This window comes from Falco peregrinus, chromosome 4 (genome assembly GCF_023634155.1).
Source record: "Falco peregrinus isolate bFalPer1 chromosome 4, bFalPer1.pri, whole genome shotgun sequence".
Lineage (NCBI taxonomy): Eukaryota > Metazoa > Chordata > Aves > Falconiformes > Falconidae > Falco > Falco peregrinus.
Genome location: NC_073724.1, coordinates 118027792 through 118042291, shown reverse-complemented (window position 1 = coordinate 118042291; position 14500 = coordinate 118027792). Strand labels below are relative to the sequence as shown.

Genomic DNA, 14500 nt, shown 5'->3' with positions numbered 1-14500 from the left:
TTACCTCCTATAAGGTTCCTTAAACCACGAGTTCCCCTCTCACCAAACCACAGCACCTGTTTTTGCCCAGCCCTTCTCCTTCAGCAACAGGAATTCCGGACACCAGACCAAACCCATAAGTTTTGCTGGCAGTGGGCCATGGGGTTTGTTACTCGCAGTCCTGGTGTAGGCACGAGGCTCACACATCAGTATGTGCTTATGAGCACACAGGATCTGACAGAACAGAGATTACTGAGACCTCGAAACACTGTCCACTCCATCTGGCTGGATCCAGCAGCATGTCAGGTGTTAAGTCTAGGTCTTAGTCTACCCCTCATGAAAATTGCCAGTGATGGAGATCCCACCAGCTCCCAGGACAAGCTACCTAACTAGCTTTACTATTAAAAGTTGGTGTGTAGGGGTATGCGTGCGTGTGTGTCCCCGTGTCCCAGTGTCTGGTCTTCTGTAGTACAGTTTAAGCACATTACTTCACACCCTGTTCATGGTGGGTATAGAGAACAGCTTAAACTTTTCCTCTGTTACATACTTCATGTATTCACATTTGGATGTCTCCCCTTAGGCCTTCTCTAGCCTGAACAATCCCAGATTTTCCCGTCTTTCCTTGTAGTTCATGTTTTCCTCTCCTCAGAGTATCCTTGTATGGAGTCCACAGTCACCCGTTAATTGGGATTTTCCTTACGTTTCCCATGCGTTTTGGCACACGGTGGCTGTAACAGGACTTGGTGAACAGCCCTCAGTTTCCCCAGGGTAGACCTGTCCACCCATAGCACAGGCCACTGGATCCTTGCAGCATTCAGTTTCTCTCATGTGTCAAACATGGTCTGGCCTCAGCCTTCTGAAGGCTGAAATAATTCACCCTGGGCTCACCCCCAGCAGCAAGGGAAAGGTGTTTTCAGCTTTATGCATCAAAGCACTTCTAACATCATTATAATAAAGAATTTTGTTAACTTCTGCCTTGGTCTTTCCACACAAGTCACCTCTCCAAGCCCAGGGGTTGTTGGGGAAGGCACCCTTCATCTCAGAGGAGGCTGGGGAAGGAGGAAGAGAAGAACACAGCCTCCTTTCCACTACCACCTCCAAGCGGGCCTCCCAAAAACTTCAGGCTGGTGAAACAAGAGCAAAAAACCTTTGTGTCTGGCATCCCCTGAATCCCCAATGACCCTGTTGTCCAAGATGTTTAGCAGTACGACTATGGCAGTCAGACCTCTCAGCGTCAAAGACCATAACCTGTCCCTTGCTTTGGGTTCTGGCTTCTGCCGGTGCCCTATCCATCCATTTCTTTTCCCCTGCCCTGCCCCTTTTCTTCCCAGAGACCTTTTCTCTCCTCTCCTATGCCCCAAAGGACAGAGCTACCTCACCCAGCTGCTCCTCTGCAGCCTGAAAAGGGCCAAAGCACCCCACAGAGGCAATAAGCCTGGACTCACATCTCATCTGGTTAAGCACAGATACTTTCTGACATATCTACACTCAAGTAAATGGAGATACGTTGGGCTGCACAAGACTATCTGGACTACTGAGGAGGTAGATGGTCATTACAGGCCAGTTGCTCTTAGCTACCCCAGTTATGCTACATTGAAGTTACAGTCTTGTTACTTTGAGAGGATTTCATAAGCTTAGGGCTTTGACGGCTGTTGCCACCAGCAGGAGAAGGTACGGCTGGAGCTCTTGATGCAATGCAGTGTTTGAACATACAGGGGACAATACAGTAGGAACAGCACAAACAGCAGAAGGAAGCCACTATGAACTTGGTGCCACCCCTTTCCTTTTCTTTGGGATGCCAGTCCAGGGCTAGGCATTCATCACGGGCTCAGACCTCAGAGCCCTCAGCGCTCAAAGGGGACACCTTGTCCAAGAGCTGACCCCAAACAACGTCCTAAGGTCATGGTGGCACCCAGTCCTTGCCAAACCTTGGGAAATGGCACTTATGAAGCTTAAGTTTAGGCATCTGAGTTCATAAATTACGTGCCTAGAAAAATGACTTTTGTTTGTTTGTTTTAAATCTATAAAGATGGAGCTGTATAAGAAGGAACTCTTCATTCTCTTCCATCCTTTACCAGCATCTGCTTTTTCTCTGACATAAGGTGACTAGGGAATGAAAGCTACTGTAGCTGAAGTCCTCCTCTACCTAAAATATAAAATGGCTATGCATAAAAGATCTTGCAGTCACCCGCCAGACCCTTCCAAAAATACGACCAGAGGTCGACAGAGACTAGAAAACAGGGAACCCAACAAACACGTTATACCACATCTGCTGGGATCAGCAAGCTCTCATCCAAAGCAGAAGCCACCCTGCCAAGTCCCAGATCATGACTTGACCCAAGGCTGCTCCTGCTCCCTCTGGGCATACAGGGCTCACCTAGCAGATGGGAGACTTTGAGCCACTCTGCCCCACAGCTGTAGGGGACTGCTGGGTCTCTGCTGAGGAACGAAGCACAGATGCTTGAGGCACTAGACAAAAGGCAATGCTTGTGTGTTGATGCAAAGGCAAGAGTTGACAGGGATCAGGAAGACCAGGGACAACTCACCAAAGATTTGGGCCACTGCAGTCTGAAGGCAGTGGCTCCTAAGAAGAGCTCATCTCCGTCTGCAGCTCTGCAAGATGAAAGTATCTGTGCTGCATTTACACTGCGCTGTTGCCAGTATCAGCAAACACTTCAGTGGTGACTCCAGAAGTCCAGAAGAAACTCCTCTTAGAAGTGACAAGTGCCACGTGAGGATAAGGAAGACAAAGGCAAATAGAAGGGCAGCCAAAAAGGTCCTTCTCAGCTCAAAATGTACACAGATCTCCAGGCACTCCTTTCTTCTCTTTGCCTGTGTCCTTCCACACAGGCATCACTCCTTCCCTTTTACCTCCACATCTTCTCCCAGGTGCCTGCCCCCAGGTGCCCCTCCCTGTGTTTAGATAATTGTGTTTAATTTAATGCAAGCTCCCTCCTTACAGCTCACTCACCTCTCAGGTTCTCCATGACCCTCCATCCCATGGTTTCATCCTTGCTCACAAATTACCAGCCAGAGCATTCAGAAGCCATAACACCTCTCCCAAGGTCTGACTGAATCTGAAATGCCTCAGACCACACCAAACGTTGAAAGATTTAAATTTGAAAGCACCTGATCCTAGCAAAGATAATATCCCAGCATCTGGACCAAGCAACAGCATCACAGCATACGGTAGATGCAGAGGCCTGGAGGCAGGAGGTCTGCATCAGGGTTTGGAGCAGTTCAGTCATTGCCAGGACGTAGCAAGAGGCCTTACAGTACTTGCCTTCAGATTTGAAGCACAGCGCTCCTAAAATTTAGAGGTTGTCTGCAATCCTTGCCCATCTCCACCAGGCAAAGGTGAATGGATCATGGAAGGAAACAGCAAACTCGAATCTATTCATTGCAAAAGCCGCAGGAGCAAAGAGCAAGCAGGAAAACATGCATCAGCAGGAGAGCAAAGTTTAGGACTCCTTAGCAAGCGAGCCGTGAAAGCAGTAACATATGTTTTTCAGCTCCATAAACCCGAGACACCTCAGGTCTTTCCCATGCAAACAGAGACTTTGTTTGCTCGCAGATAAAAGTCCCCATAGTGGCAGGCGGTTGGACAGGGCTGCTCATTTCCCACTGCTAGACAGAGAGTGAGGAAAATCATGAGATATAGCGCAGGGGGATGGAGCAGGAGTGGAAAAGCAGGAAACGTATTCAGCCACACAGCCTGAATGCAGAAGGTACTGCAAGAGGAGCTTGCTTGAGAGGCCAGTGCACAAGCGAAGAGAAAAAGCCCTTTTTTGGTGCTATAGGGCTGCGGCATTCATCTTTCAAGGGGTAAACAGGTACAGCAGCCCAATTTTTCATTGTCCTATAGCTTTTTCCTGGCTCCTTTTAAATATTTCTTTCCTTTCCCATACATCTACCCGGTTTTCTCCCATACAGTATCTGCAACATGTGGGCAGGGGGGTGCAGGCATCTTTCCAGATGTTACAAACACACTTCCCAGTCAACTGCAAGAAGAGAGTTGGAAAAAAAAAATTACATAGGTACCAGGACCTATGTGAGGGACATGAAGATGGTCATTTCTCAGCACCTGAGCATGGCCAGCTTGCCCTGAGCACCTTGATGACTTAGGAAGGGAGCAGATAGGAGTGATGCCCACCTTGCCTATACCACCATTTCCAAGGGATTTGGAGAGAAAGGGAACCCCATGCTAGGGGGAAGAGGTGTTCTGAGCCTGATCTGAACCTCACCAGCCCCTTCAGCTCCCTTGCGTGGAGATTACAGGTGCCATCCCACCACTCTCTTGGGCATCGTTTCCTGCCCTTCCACATGGGAGTCTTCCACAGCATTGCACCAACAGATGCAAAGGAGTGAAATCAACCTCCTGGCAAGCTGCTGGTTGATCACCATCACCACAAGCAGCACACAGATCTTGGAACTAGCCAGAAAAGCTCAGCAAAGAGCATCCCTTAAACTTGCATCTCTACCCTACGAGTCTACCCAGGGCTCTGGATCACAGCCTAGGTTGCCTTTTATTTCATCATCGCCTGCCTTCAGTTTCTTTTCAGGGAATTAATGAGGTTTAACACAGGAAAGGAAAAAGGATCAAATAAAATAAAGCTAGTCATAATCTCCCTATGATAGGGAATACACTCTGTATCTTTTTCTTTCCCTGGCAGATGATAATTATAATTTATCGCTAAGACTTCCAACAGTTTCTTTATAAGCCTTAATTATACCTTACTTCTGTGTGGGAACAGGGAGTGTGCAGACTGGGACAAACACGTGCAAAGCACATCTCATGAACCGATTAGCTGTTGGGTTTAAGGGGGAAGAACACGGCTGTTAGGACAAAGAAACGATAGAGCTTAACGACAAGGGATAGAGGGAACAGCAAGCAAATGTGGCAGTAGAAGGGGTTAACAAGGTACAACTGTTCCTGCAACTGCAGAAACAATATTTCTCCATTTCATTCACCGTAGTACACCTCCAGGATGCGGTTTAAAAAGCTATGGGGAGGTTTCCACCCAAGTTAATGCCCTGTGTTTGGTAATACACCACCACACTTTGAACAGGCACAAATAATCAAGGTCGTTTCAAACAAATTAACCTACGAATAAAGTCAAAATCCTGTATCTGTTAGGGTTGCACAGGGACTTATCCCCATCACAGAGGACTCTGTGCTATGGTCTGAAGGTCAGACATCCCACAGGAGCTGTGCTGGAAGTGGGTGGTGTGGCCTTCTCAACCGTCAGTCCGTCATCTATAATCACATGCAAATGCTGTAAGGCAAGATTTTCTGAGGCAGCCAGTTGATATTGTGGGGTCAATTTGACAAGCCCTTGAGGAAACTCTATGGCTGGGGATGAGTCATATGGGTTCGGTAACGCTGCTGCTTGTCGCAGCACTCTCCAAACTATCACGCTGCAACAAGGTCTTTCACCATCTCATACCAGCATACTCTTCATACAGTCCCTCTGCTGCCTTCTCCTCACCTCATCCAGGGCACGTGCTCGCTCGCTCGCTCTCACCTTCTTCCTCAGCTGCTCTCTCTTCATTGGCTCTCAACCACTTAACTTAACCAGCCACAGCTGCACCTTATCTACATTGGCCAACCTGCCACCCCTGAAGCCAGCCCACAGTTGTATATTATCAATGCTAATTAACCCAGCTGCATTCCACTACAGCTGCTGGCCCCAGATTTCTACGCAAACGCCTGCATGTTGAAGCAAGCCTCAATCCAAGGTGGGATCTATTCACCTTAAAATGAAACCAGACAGTGGCCATGAGAATTTAGGGTAGAAAAGACACCTTAATCCCTGGCTTTGTTCCAGAGTGACCATCACAGGAAATAAATCTCCAAAGTTGAACCACATTTTTACACAGATCACTTTTTCCTCTCCCCCAACCCTCCCCAAGAACTGTTTGGTGTCTCTCTCTACTCCTTCAAGGTATCTCTCTCAATAGTCTCTCACGTTGGGAGCATGTTTGTCCTCACTGTCCCATCCCCAGGGCTGACTCATCCACAACCATTTGCAGAAACCTTGCTTAATCATAATCATTGTCATTAGAAATTACAGCTGGTTTTCTTCATCTTCAAAGCGATTTGCGGACTGCGTTAACAAATGTGTGCCCAGGAAATTATTGGCCAAGCCTCAGAGCATTTACAGTGGATTTTATACAAATGCTTTCAGCTTCATGTGGAAACAGGCAAGAGGAAATCACCATGTTTTTAAAAGGGTCCCACGGTGCTACAATAGATTTCCCCTCTCGCCTGCTAGGAGCAAATTGAGTGTTTTGAATAAAGCTGATGAATAGTAGCTTAACAAAAACAAAAAAAAAAAAAAAGGGGGGGTGCGTGGGTGGAGAAAGACTTTGCCATGTCTTTGGCTGGACTCAGGCATATTCCCACCCATTATTATTACTCAAACCTCCCGAAAGGGCTGAGTGGTTTCTGTTCTGCAGAGGTTTGCACATCACCAGCATCCCTCTATTCCAAGGAGCAAAAGCATGTGTCTGGCACAGATGGGGATGGTTTCAGTGAGGGAAGCTTTCCATTGACAGGGAATGGGACACTATTCCCAGAACATCTGTTCAGTGTGGTCTGGGTTTAAATTATTTTTGACTGATTGCTTCTTTGTAGAGAGGTTCACACTACCTACTTTCTAAAGAGGTTCCCCCCAGCCCACTCAGCTTTTCTTCTGGAAGGTCTTGCCCACCCTAACCGTCCTTGTGGAATGTGGCACCTCCCCCTCTTCCTTCTGGAAAGTCCCAACAGTCCCACCCATCCTTCTAGAAACTTCCACTGCACCACTCGAGAAAAAGTGGCCACCTACAGCCACCAGCCCAGCAGGCTTGGTGGCCGTCAGGCCCTGCCAGCCTGGTGTCTCCGTGGTCTCGAGGACTAAAGCTGCAGCTGCTGCATCATGGAGGGTCCAGGAGATGAGTGGGCAGGAGGCCTGCCAGCCCTTGGTGCTGTGAGGGAAGGGATGCTCCAGTCCCAAGGAGAGGAAGGGGTGACCCATGTCCAGCCCAAGGTGCTCTTCTAGTCCTCCACAGAAATGACTGCCGCCAGCTTTATTGATGGTAATGGAGAAGAGGAGACTCTGGCTGAGGATAGCAAAGCAATCCCACACTCTGACATCAAATGCTGACCCAAACACAGCAGATTTCTGTACTTTCATGTCTGTTTTCCATATTTCCCTCTGCACAAAAACATGGATAGGGTCCAGTTTGGCCATGGAAGGTCCTGAAAAACTCTGGCACGTCAGAAATCTCATTAAAAAAAACCGGCAAGGGGAATTCATCATGTTTTTTAAAGGGTCTCACGGTGCTACAGGAGATTTTCCCTCTCGAAAAGTAGATATTCACCTATATGAAATGGTTCAGGTTATGTGTTTTTCAAGAATTGCTTGCCTTGGGTGTATTCACATGGCTCTAGGTGTGAGAAAGCTCTGATCCAAGTGTTCTTGGGCACACAGGCGCTTTCCCAGCATCACAGAAACAGGCACAGCACACAGGTAGGTTTGGCCCTGTTGGTGCCAGACCCATTAGCAGAGCCTTCCCTCTGTTTTTGACCCTGAGCCCCTTCGTATAGCTGATATATAACCCATAAGCTTCAGTTATGGCTCCCCTTAGCTTAGTCTTGGGTTCCCCCACCGTAAGGATAGCCAGCCCTTTGGGGAAGCTGGCATTCTTTCCCTGGGCAGTACAGGTGGACAGAGGCAGAAATTAGCCCCAAAAGGGATCAGGAGCAGCGACCTTCCAGCTGTGGCCAAACGGAGACCTTCCACCGCCCAGCCAGGTGTTGGTTCCAGCCAGCAGCAGCAAGGTGTCCATGTCGAGGTGTCATTTTACTGATCCAAAAAGGGTATCAGGGACACCAGCGAGCTCATACCTCCAGGTCAAGCCTGAAAATAAAGGCTCAACATGACCAGTTGGGGATGAAACACTGCTCCCCACACATCAGTAGGGACAAAAGGAGAAGGGAAGAGTTTTGTCCTCACCAGGCTCGTGGCAATGCAACATCAGCAGCGGCGATGTGCGCAGGCGTGCTCAGCCCAGCCCCGTGCAGCGCGTGGGGCACAGCTCTGGGCTTTGCCCCTGGGTGGCCCGCGGTTTTCTAAGAAGTTGCTCTCCCTCCATTGAAAAGCCACCATGGGGAGGCAAAAAGTGCTTCCACGGCTCAAAGCCTGCCTGGGGGGGAGGAGGAGGAGGAATAAATCCCTTGCAAAATAAAAAAAAAAAAAAAAAAAAAAAGGGATCTCGGAAAGGGGGGAAATATTTCTTTGAAGATAAATCCTACTTTGTGCAATTCAGCATGCCCTGGCTTGGGTCCCTCTCTTCTCCTGTGAATGCCTAAGTGGCTCTTTGTGCCCTGCTGTTAAGGGGAGACAAGGAGATTGGGATGCAGTGTGGGGGACCCTCTCTGGCCCCACAGCCCCACCAAGGGCAGCTCACCACCGCAAGCATCATCTCCAAGGGAAGACTTTGTCCGTCAGCCAAGAGAGGGAAAGAAAAGAGGTTTGCAGATCGCATACCGGCGCCCAGCAGCTCCGCAGAGTGCTATTCAGCCGGGACAAAGGACAGGGGCCCTGGATGGCCATCATGCCGAAGCCCCCAGCACTGGCCCTCCCCCAAGCTGCCAGTGTTAAAAGTTAAGCTTTGGAGCAAAATACCCCTGCAAGGAGGGGAGGAAAAGAGAGGAAAGGACATTTTCCATGCCACCAGCCGAAGGTTTCTCTGTTTAGTTATCTGCAGTATCCAAATGCATCAGGGCTGGCCCAATTTTGTCTTTTAAGAATGTGGTTCTGCTGTTCCCAGAGGAAAATCCTTTCTAGCTAATTAAACACTGCCACATTTCTGCATAAGCCATCTCAGAGAGCTTTTGAACCCACTTCAGAGCAAAAGGATAGTAGACACACAAGATCCATGCTCAGACCCCCTGACCTAACACCAGCCTGCGGATGCAGCGGGGCCATCACCCACAGCCTCAGTTTCCCAACTTCGGTTGTGCCAGCGGCGTGGCAGGAGCAGCAGATGATGACTGTACAGCTCATTTGATTTCTGTCCATCTGCTGGTGCAAGCCATGGAATCTGCTTAACAAGGCAGAAAGATCAGTATAGACAAGCCATGGGAGGACCCTTGTGGGACCTCCTCAGAGCTCAGGACACCCAGTACAGTCATCTCTGTTGGACCAGTGCCTGGCAGCACTCACATCCCAGCAGTTTGGAAGAAGGGAGCAATTTATTTAGTTGCAGAGCTTGAGGTGGGTTGGACTCATCTCCTCCATGTTTGAGTGGTCACCCTGAGCTCCTGGTACAGCCAGAGAAGAGAAATGGACCCTTCATCCAAGGGCAGGTGTCTAAATAAGCCAGATGAACTGTCCCACACATGTCCAAAGTACCAGGGCACAAACCAGCCCAAGACAAAGGGGATTACATCACTCAAACCCAGAGAGCCCAGTTCAACCCTGTGACCCTTCCATCTCACCGTCGAGACACCTCTGTACCTTGGGCTTCGCCAGCTGCCTTGGTATGGGCACCCAAGCCCATGGATACTTGGAAGACCCCCCCATAGAAAAGCTCAGACCAGGCAGACATCAGCTAATGGTATGAAGAAAGTGTTTCCCAGCATCAGGGAGAGCCAGGCACCACCAAGCACATGATGGACCTTGCCCTGCTCAGTTTTGCCCAGCTCAGTTTAGCTCCTCTGGTGCTGGGAGCCAGCCCTGGACATCTGTGCCTGAGTTGAGGCATGAGGGCTCTGTGGTTACAGCTGGCAGCAGCAAACATGCACCAGCTCAGTGCCAGGAGCCAGCAGTGAGCCTCTGATGTCCCATATAGGCTCTCCTGACACCAGCCATGGTGGCACTTCCAGATGACAATATTTTCTGGATCTTTGTTAAAGCCCTTCTCATCTATAGATCATGGTTTGCTTCCTTCTAGCCCACCGTACACCTGTTTCCAAACACGGGTTTCTGCCACTTGCATCTCACCCCCCTCGCCACAGGGACACAGGTAGTCAGGGCCACTTATCGTCATCCAGCCAGCAGCATGGAGAGGCCAAGGCCACCACTACCAAGCGGTTGTCTCCCCCTTGGCTGTGGGTTTATTCCTGCTGCTGTACAAAAAGCAGCCACAGAAGTTCTCCATGCAGAAGTCATGGGGACCACAGAAGGTCCCATGGGTAGGACCACATGGAAGACAACAACAGGCTTATGGAGAGCTGTAGTTCCTAACCCTGTAGTGCCTCATTTTCACAGAAGGGCCAAAAAAATCACCCACCAAAACAGCATTCACCATGAATTGCAGAGGAATATGGGAGAGGCTCAGCTTGGTAGCAGGTTGCCAGCTGGCAGCAGGGAGGGAATGAAGAGGTCACAGTGGTAAAGCACTAAGATTGGGGCTGGATAATCTGGGGGATGGAGAAGGTAAAAGGTTTGGTGTCATTCACCTGTGTTTCTTGCAAGAACTGGCTTTTACTCAACAAAAATTTATTAAAGGCTTTGCAGGGAGAGAGAGAGATCACTTAGGAGAGAGCCACCATGACCCCACAGAACCTTTCTGTCTGCTTTAAGGCATGAATCAATTAAAGCAATCATGGAGCAAAGGTTAATCAGTAGCAAGTACATCTGAAGAAATAAGCAGTCTTTTAAAAAGGAATTGCTCTTGCCAGTTTCCCCTCTCCTGCCTTTTCTAAAGTGTCTTTTATTTCTCCATTTCTGGAGACCTTCCCAAATAAGTTCAGTGATTAAGAGCAGCTGCCAAAAGGACCGGACTGAATCGGTGGTGGTAGGCAGGGTGGTGGGAGCAGAGAGGACCAGACCCGTAATTGTCACAGAGGCTCAGTGCTGTACAAAAGTCTTAGGGATTGAAAACCTCCCAGGGGCTGCCAGCCTATTTAGAACAGATGGAGGCTGGAGAAACAAGGAATTGCCCACAGTTGTGTTGGAGAGCAGAAGAAATGAAGTGGGAGAGCAAGGAAGGGACTGACTCCAAACCATTTCTACATAAGCAATGAGAGTCCAGCCTGAGTGTGCAGGCGTACAGTGATGCTTCGAGCTGCTCCCATGCTCTGCCCTGCTTGCAGATATGATCTCCTTTCTTCTTGCACCCAACAGTGGCATTGACATCAGAACTGTCCCCATAGGCAGCTGCCAGAACTTCATTCACACATGTACAGATTCCCCCACTCAACCCTGCCTTACCTCCCTGCCTTCTGCTGTCACATAGAGCACCACCATCATGGTTAACTTCTTGCCCTTGCCAGCTTTCCATGTGAGTGTTGACTAAAGAAAAGTGTTGGCATGCTGTGGTGGCCCCAAGAGCCTTCCCTTGGCACCAGATCTACAGAGGATGAGTCCCAGGACAGGGTTCCTCATCTCTTTCTTGCTACAGCATCATGTACATTTACATGGACTACAACTGCCCAACCACCAGAAAGGACCTGGGGCAGGACCATGGAGAGTCCATGCTGACCCTGAGAGCAGGTCCTCATCATGCTTAACGCAGCATCTTCCCTGAGGCCACCACAAAGACTTGCAAGGCAAACAATAACAAAACAGTAGGACCGGTATGAGACCAGGACATGAGCACATTCAATCTGTCCAACCCTCTAAAGTATCACTGTTTCTTCTTCCTTCCTTTTTCCTGGAGAGGACAAGAAATGCAGCAGATGCCAATGTCCTGCTGGTGGGGAGAGCCACAGGGAACATGGCCCAAGGTCACCCTCTGTTTACTGGGATCTTATAAAATGCCAGCCCCTCAGCCACCAAAAAGCCATGGGTCCTCCTTGAATGCTGCTGGGAGAGCAGTGTCCAGCACATGAAGAACAGGGTGAGGACAAGATGCTGAAGAGATGAGCATCTGCAGGCAGGCTGCTCAGCTTTTGCGCAAGGTGTCCGTAGCTGGAGCAGATGTGGAGCAAAGCTCGTACTGCCCTCAGGGCTCATCCTGCCATGAAAGCATGGTCCAGGGTACATCACAGGTCATGTCTCCAAGCTGCTCTACCCATGCTGGCTCCCTTTCTTTCCCCCCAGTATAATCTGGAGCCCAAAGGATCTTCCCAACTGCTTATCCTATCTGCTCTTCTAAAAAGTAGCTCAAGACCCTCATTTATGGTACACCACAGAGGTCTCTGGGGCAGTTCTACAAGCCAAACCACAGGTGGTCACTCCAAGACAAGGTACAGATCTCCTCGTTCAAAATATCCCAGGAGACGTGGAGTTAGGTTCGGTCTCAAGCCAGGCTATTGCTGCAGAGCTCCCTCCAGCCTGTCCCCCATGCAAAGCCACCGAGCTGGGACTTTGCCACGGGGCAGGATCTGTTCCACACTGCAAGGAGGAAGGAGCACACGTGTCTCAGCTGGTGGGCGGTAATTTCAGAAGCCATTTGCACGCACTGAGAAATGTTTGCTGAAGGAGGGCTTCTGGGGTCTCACACAGCAAGGAAATGAAGAGCGCGTTCTCAAAGGGCCACAAACTCGGGAAGTGGGGGGGAAATGCTTTTTCTTGTATTTTGGCTGATACTTCATCACACTAAGTACAAGTGTATGGTAACAACTTGCACAGAGGCACTTTGTAAGCTGCAGGTAGTCTCACAACAACCTACCGCCACCAGATTTCAAGAATGGCATTTTCATCACCAGAAAAGACACATAAAGCTCCAAAGATGAGCCACCTCCTCGGTCCAGCATCATGGCATAAAAAAGTCACAGGACTGGTTGTGAAACCCAGCTTTGTGTTTCTCTGCAAAGATTTCCAAAAAATTGCCCTGGAAATCTTGCATAACTTTTAAACGTTTCAATAGCAAAATTGGAAAGGAAGTGACACAAAGGATTTGGCTCCCACATCCAGAACATTTCTTTAATTAAAATCCAGCTTGTCCCATGGTGCATTATGCTTATTGCTGCTGTTGTTAGTTTGGGGTTTTTTGTTGTTGTTGTTGTTAAATGTAATTTAAAAGCTTTGAGCAGCTGTAGGAAATTATTTTTGTTCTCTCTTGCCTTTCCACCTGGTATTACATGCTGGAGAATAAGTCCTGAGAGATGTTATACTGTGAGGTCGGGATTCCCAAAGCAAGCATAAAAGTGAAAAGGAGGTGATGTACACCACGGGCTGGACCTCCAGCTAATGAAAGTTTGCACTACCCAACCCCAAAACTGGCCTGGTGCCAGTCCCCAGGTTCATATCAGCTGAGCACCCAACCCTGAATTAAAATTCACACTTTCTTAGAAGTGAAAATTCCCCCTTTTCACTGCTAATTATGGATATGCCTTCAAATCACGTGGAACAATTCAGATAACGGCAGGGCCAGATCCTGCTTTCGGCTGCAAACTGAGCTGTGCTCCAAACAGTTATCCATCAAAACTCCCAGGGTGACGTGCCGCGGCGGGGCAATTGATGGACCAGAGGGTTTGTTCCAGCCTTTCCAACCTGGTCCTGATTATTTACAGCTGTTCCCAGATGTTAGCCTTTCACGGGTTATTTGTTCCTGAGTCAGCCTCCCCGTTCACATGCTAGGCAAGCTCAGGGGAAGAAAGAGAGAGGCTCCTTTCTCCCTTTTACTATGGAAACAGCCCTTTATCCCAAGAACTGCAAATGCTTGGCCACTGTTTCCCTCCCGCCACTGCCCCAGCTACAGCAGCCCCACCAGCCACCCACCACTCACATCTCATCCCAGCTCCCGTTTCTCCCCTCAACAGGTCAAAGTCAACTCATCTGGTGCGGACCCCGAGAGTGAAGCCAGACTGCCAAGCGCCTTCTCCTCCCCAGCAAACCACCAGGACCACCCACCACTCACAAATCACCCCCTTCGCTCCCCTTTTGTTACCGGTTCTCCCTATTCTCCAGCACTTCAGGCTTTGTTTCCCACTGCAATCCAGGCAGGAGCCGGGTCAAACTCCTGCTGTCGCATCCCCAACCAACACACTCAAAAGTCCAAAGTAGAAAGGGAAAAGTCAAAGAAACCCCCCACCACAGTGCTAACTTTTAGGGCAGGCAGGAAAGAGCAAGAAGAGGCGCATTTCACAGGGCAGGAGCATCTTTAAGGGTTCAGAGAGAGGAGATAATTACCTCGCCGGGATGCTCATGGAGGGGTTATTTTTCCTTTCTGCCGCACTTGGGTTGCTGTGTCCTTTGCTTGTGACACTCCGGGACCCGAATGGTGGCACCGCTGTGTGACACCCAGTATTAGAGAGGCTGCTGAAGCCGTCCCTCCCACGGTAGGAGGGGCCACGGGAGGCTTAATAAATTCAATCCCCAAGGCTGGAAAAACTAAAATCTGATGATGGGATGCGGGCAGCTGCTCACTGCGTGGCTCCAGGAGGTGCCAGGGACTTGCGGGCAAACCTGGACTTGATCCATCCATCTCACACCTAGAGCAGGAGAGGCTGGCATGCAAATCCTGCCTTAGCAGAATTAGGTGTGCAAAGGAAGGGGTCTGAGGAAATATCCCAAAGGAGATTTGGGCGAAACATGTCATCACCAACCCTCAGAATTAAAACTCCGGAACGCCCTCTGTGAAA

The 14500-nt window shown here is 49.4% G+C and overlaps 1 protein-coding gene across 4 annotated transcripts in view; it reads right to left on the bottom strand.

Annotated features, from left to right (window-relative positions):
* Positions 1–14178, bottom strand: part of GDPD4 (glycerophosphodiester phosphodiesterase domain containing 4) — a 39287-nt gene extending 25109 nt beyond the window's left edge. Inside the window, exons 1-2 of one of the 4 annotated variants that reach the window (XM_013305707.3) lie at positions 14049–14177; positions 2526–2592 (exon numbers count right to left, since the gene is read on the bottom strand). The gene's annotated coding sequence lies outside the window, so the exon portion shown is untranslated. Of the gene's footprint in view, positions 1–2525; positions 2593–14048 lie in introns of all 4 variants that reach the window. The other 3 variants (XM_055802209.1, XM_055802210.1, XM_013305708.3) reach the window with 3 other exon arrangements.
* Positions 14179–14500: the final 322 nt, after the last annotated feature.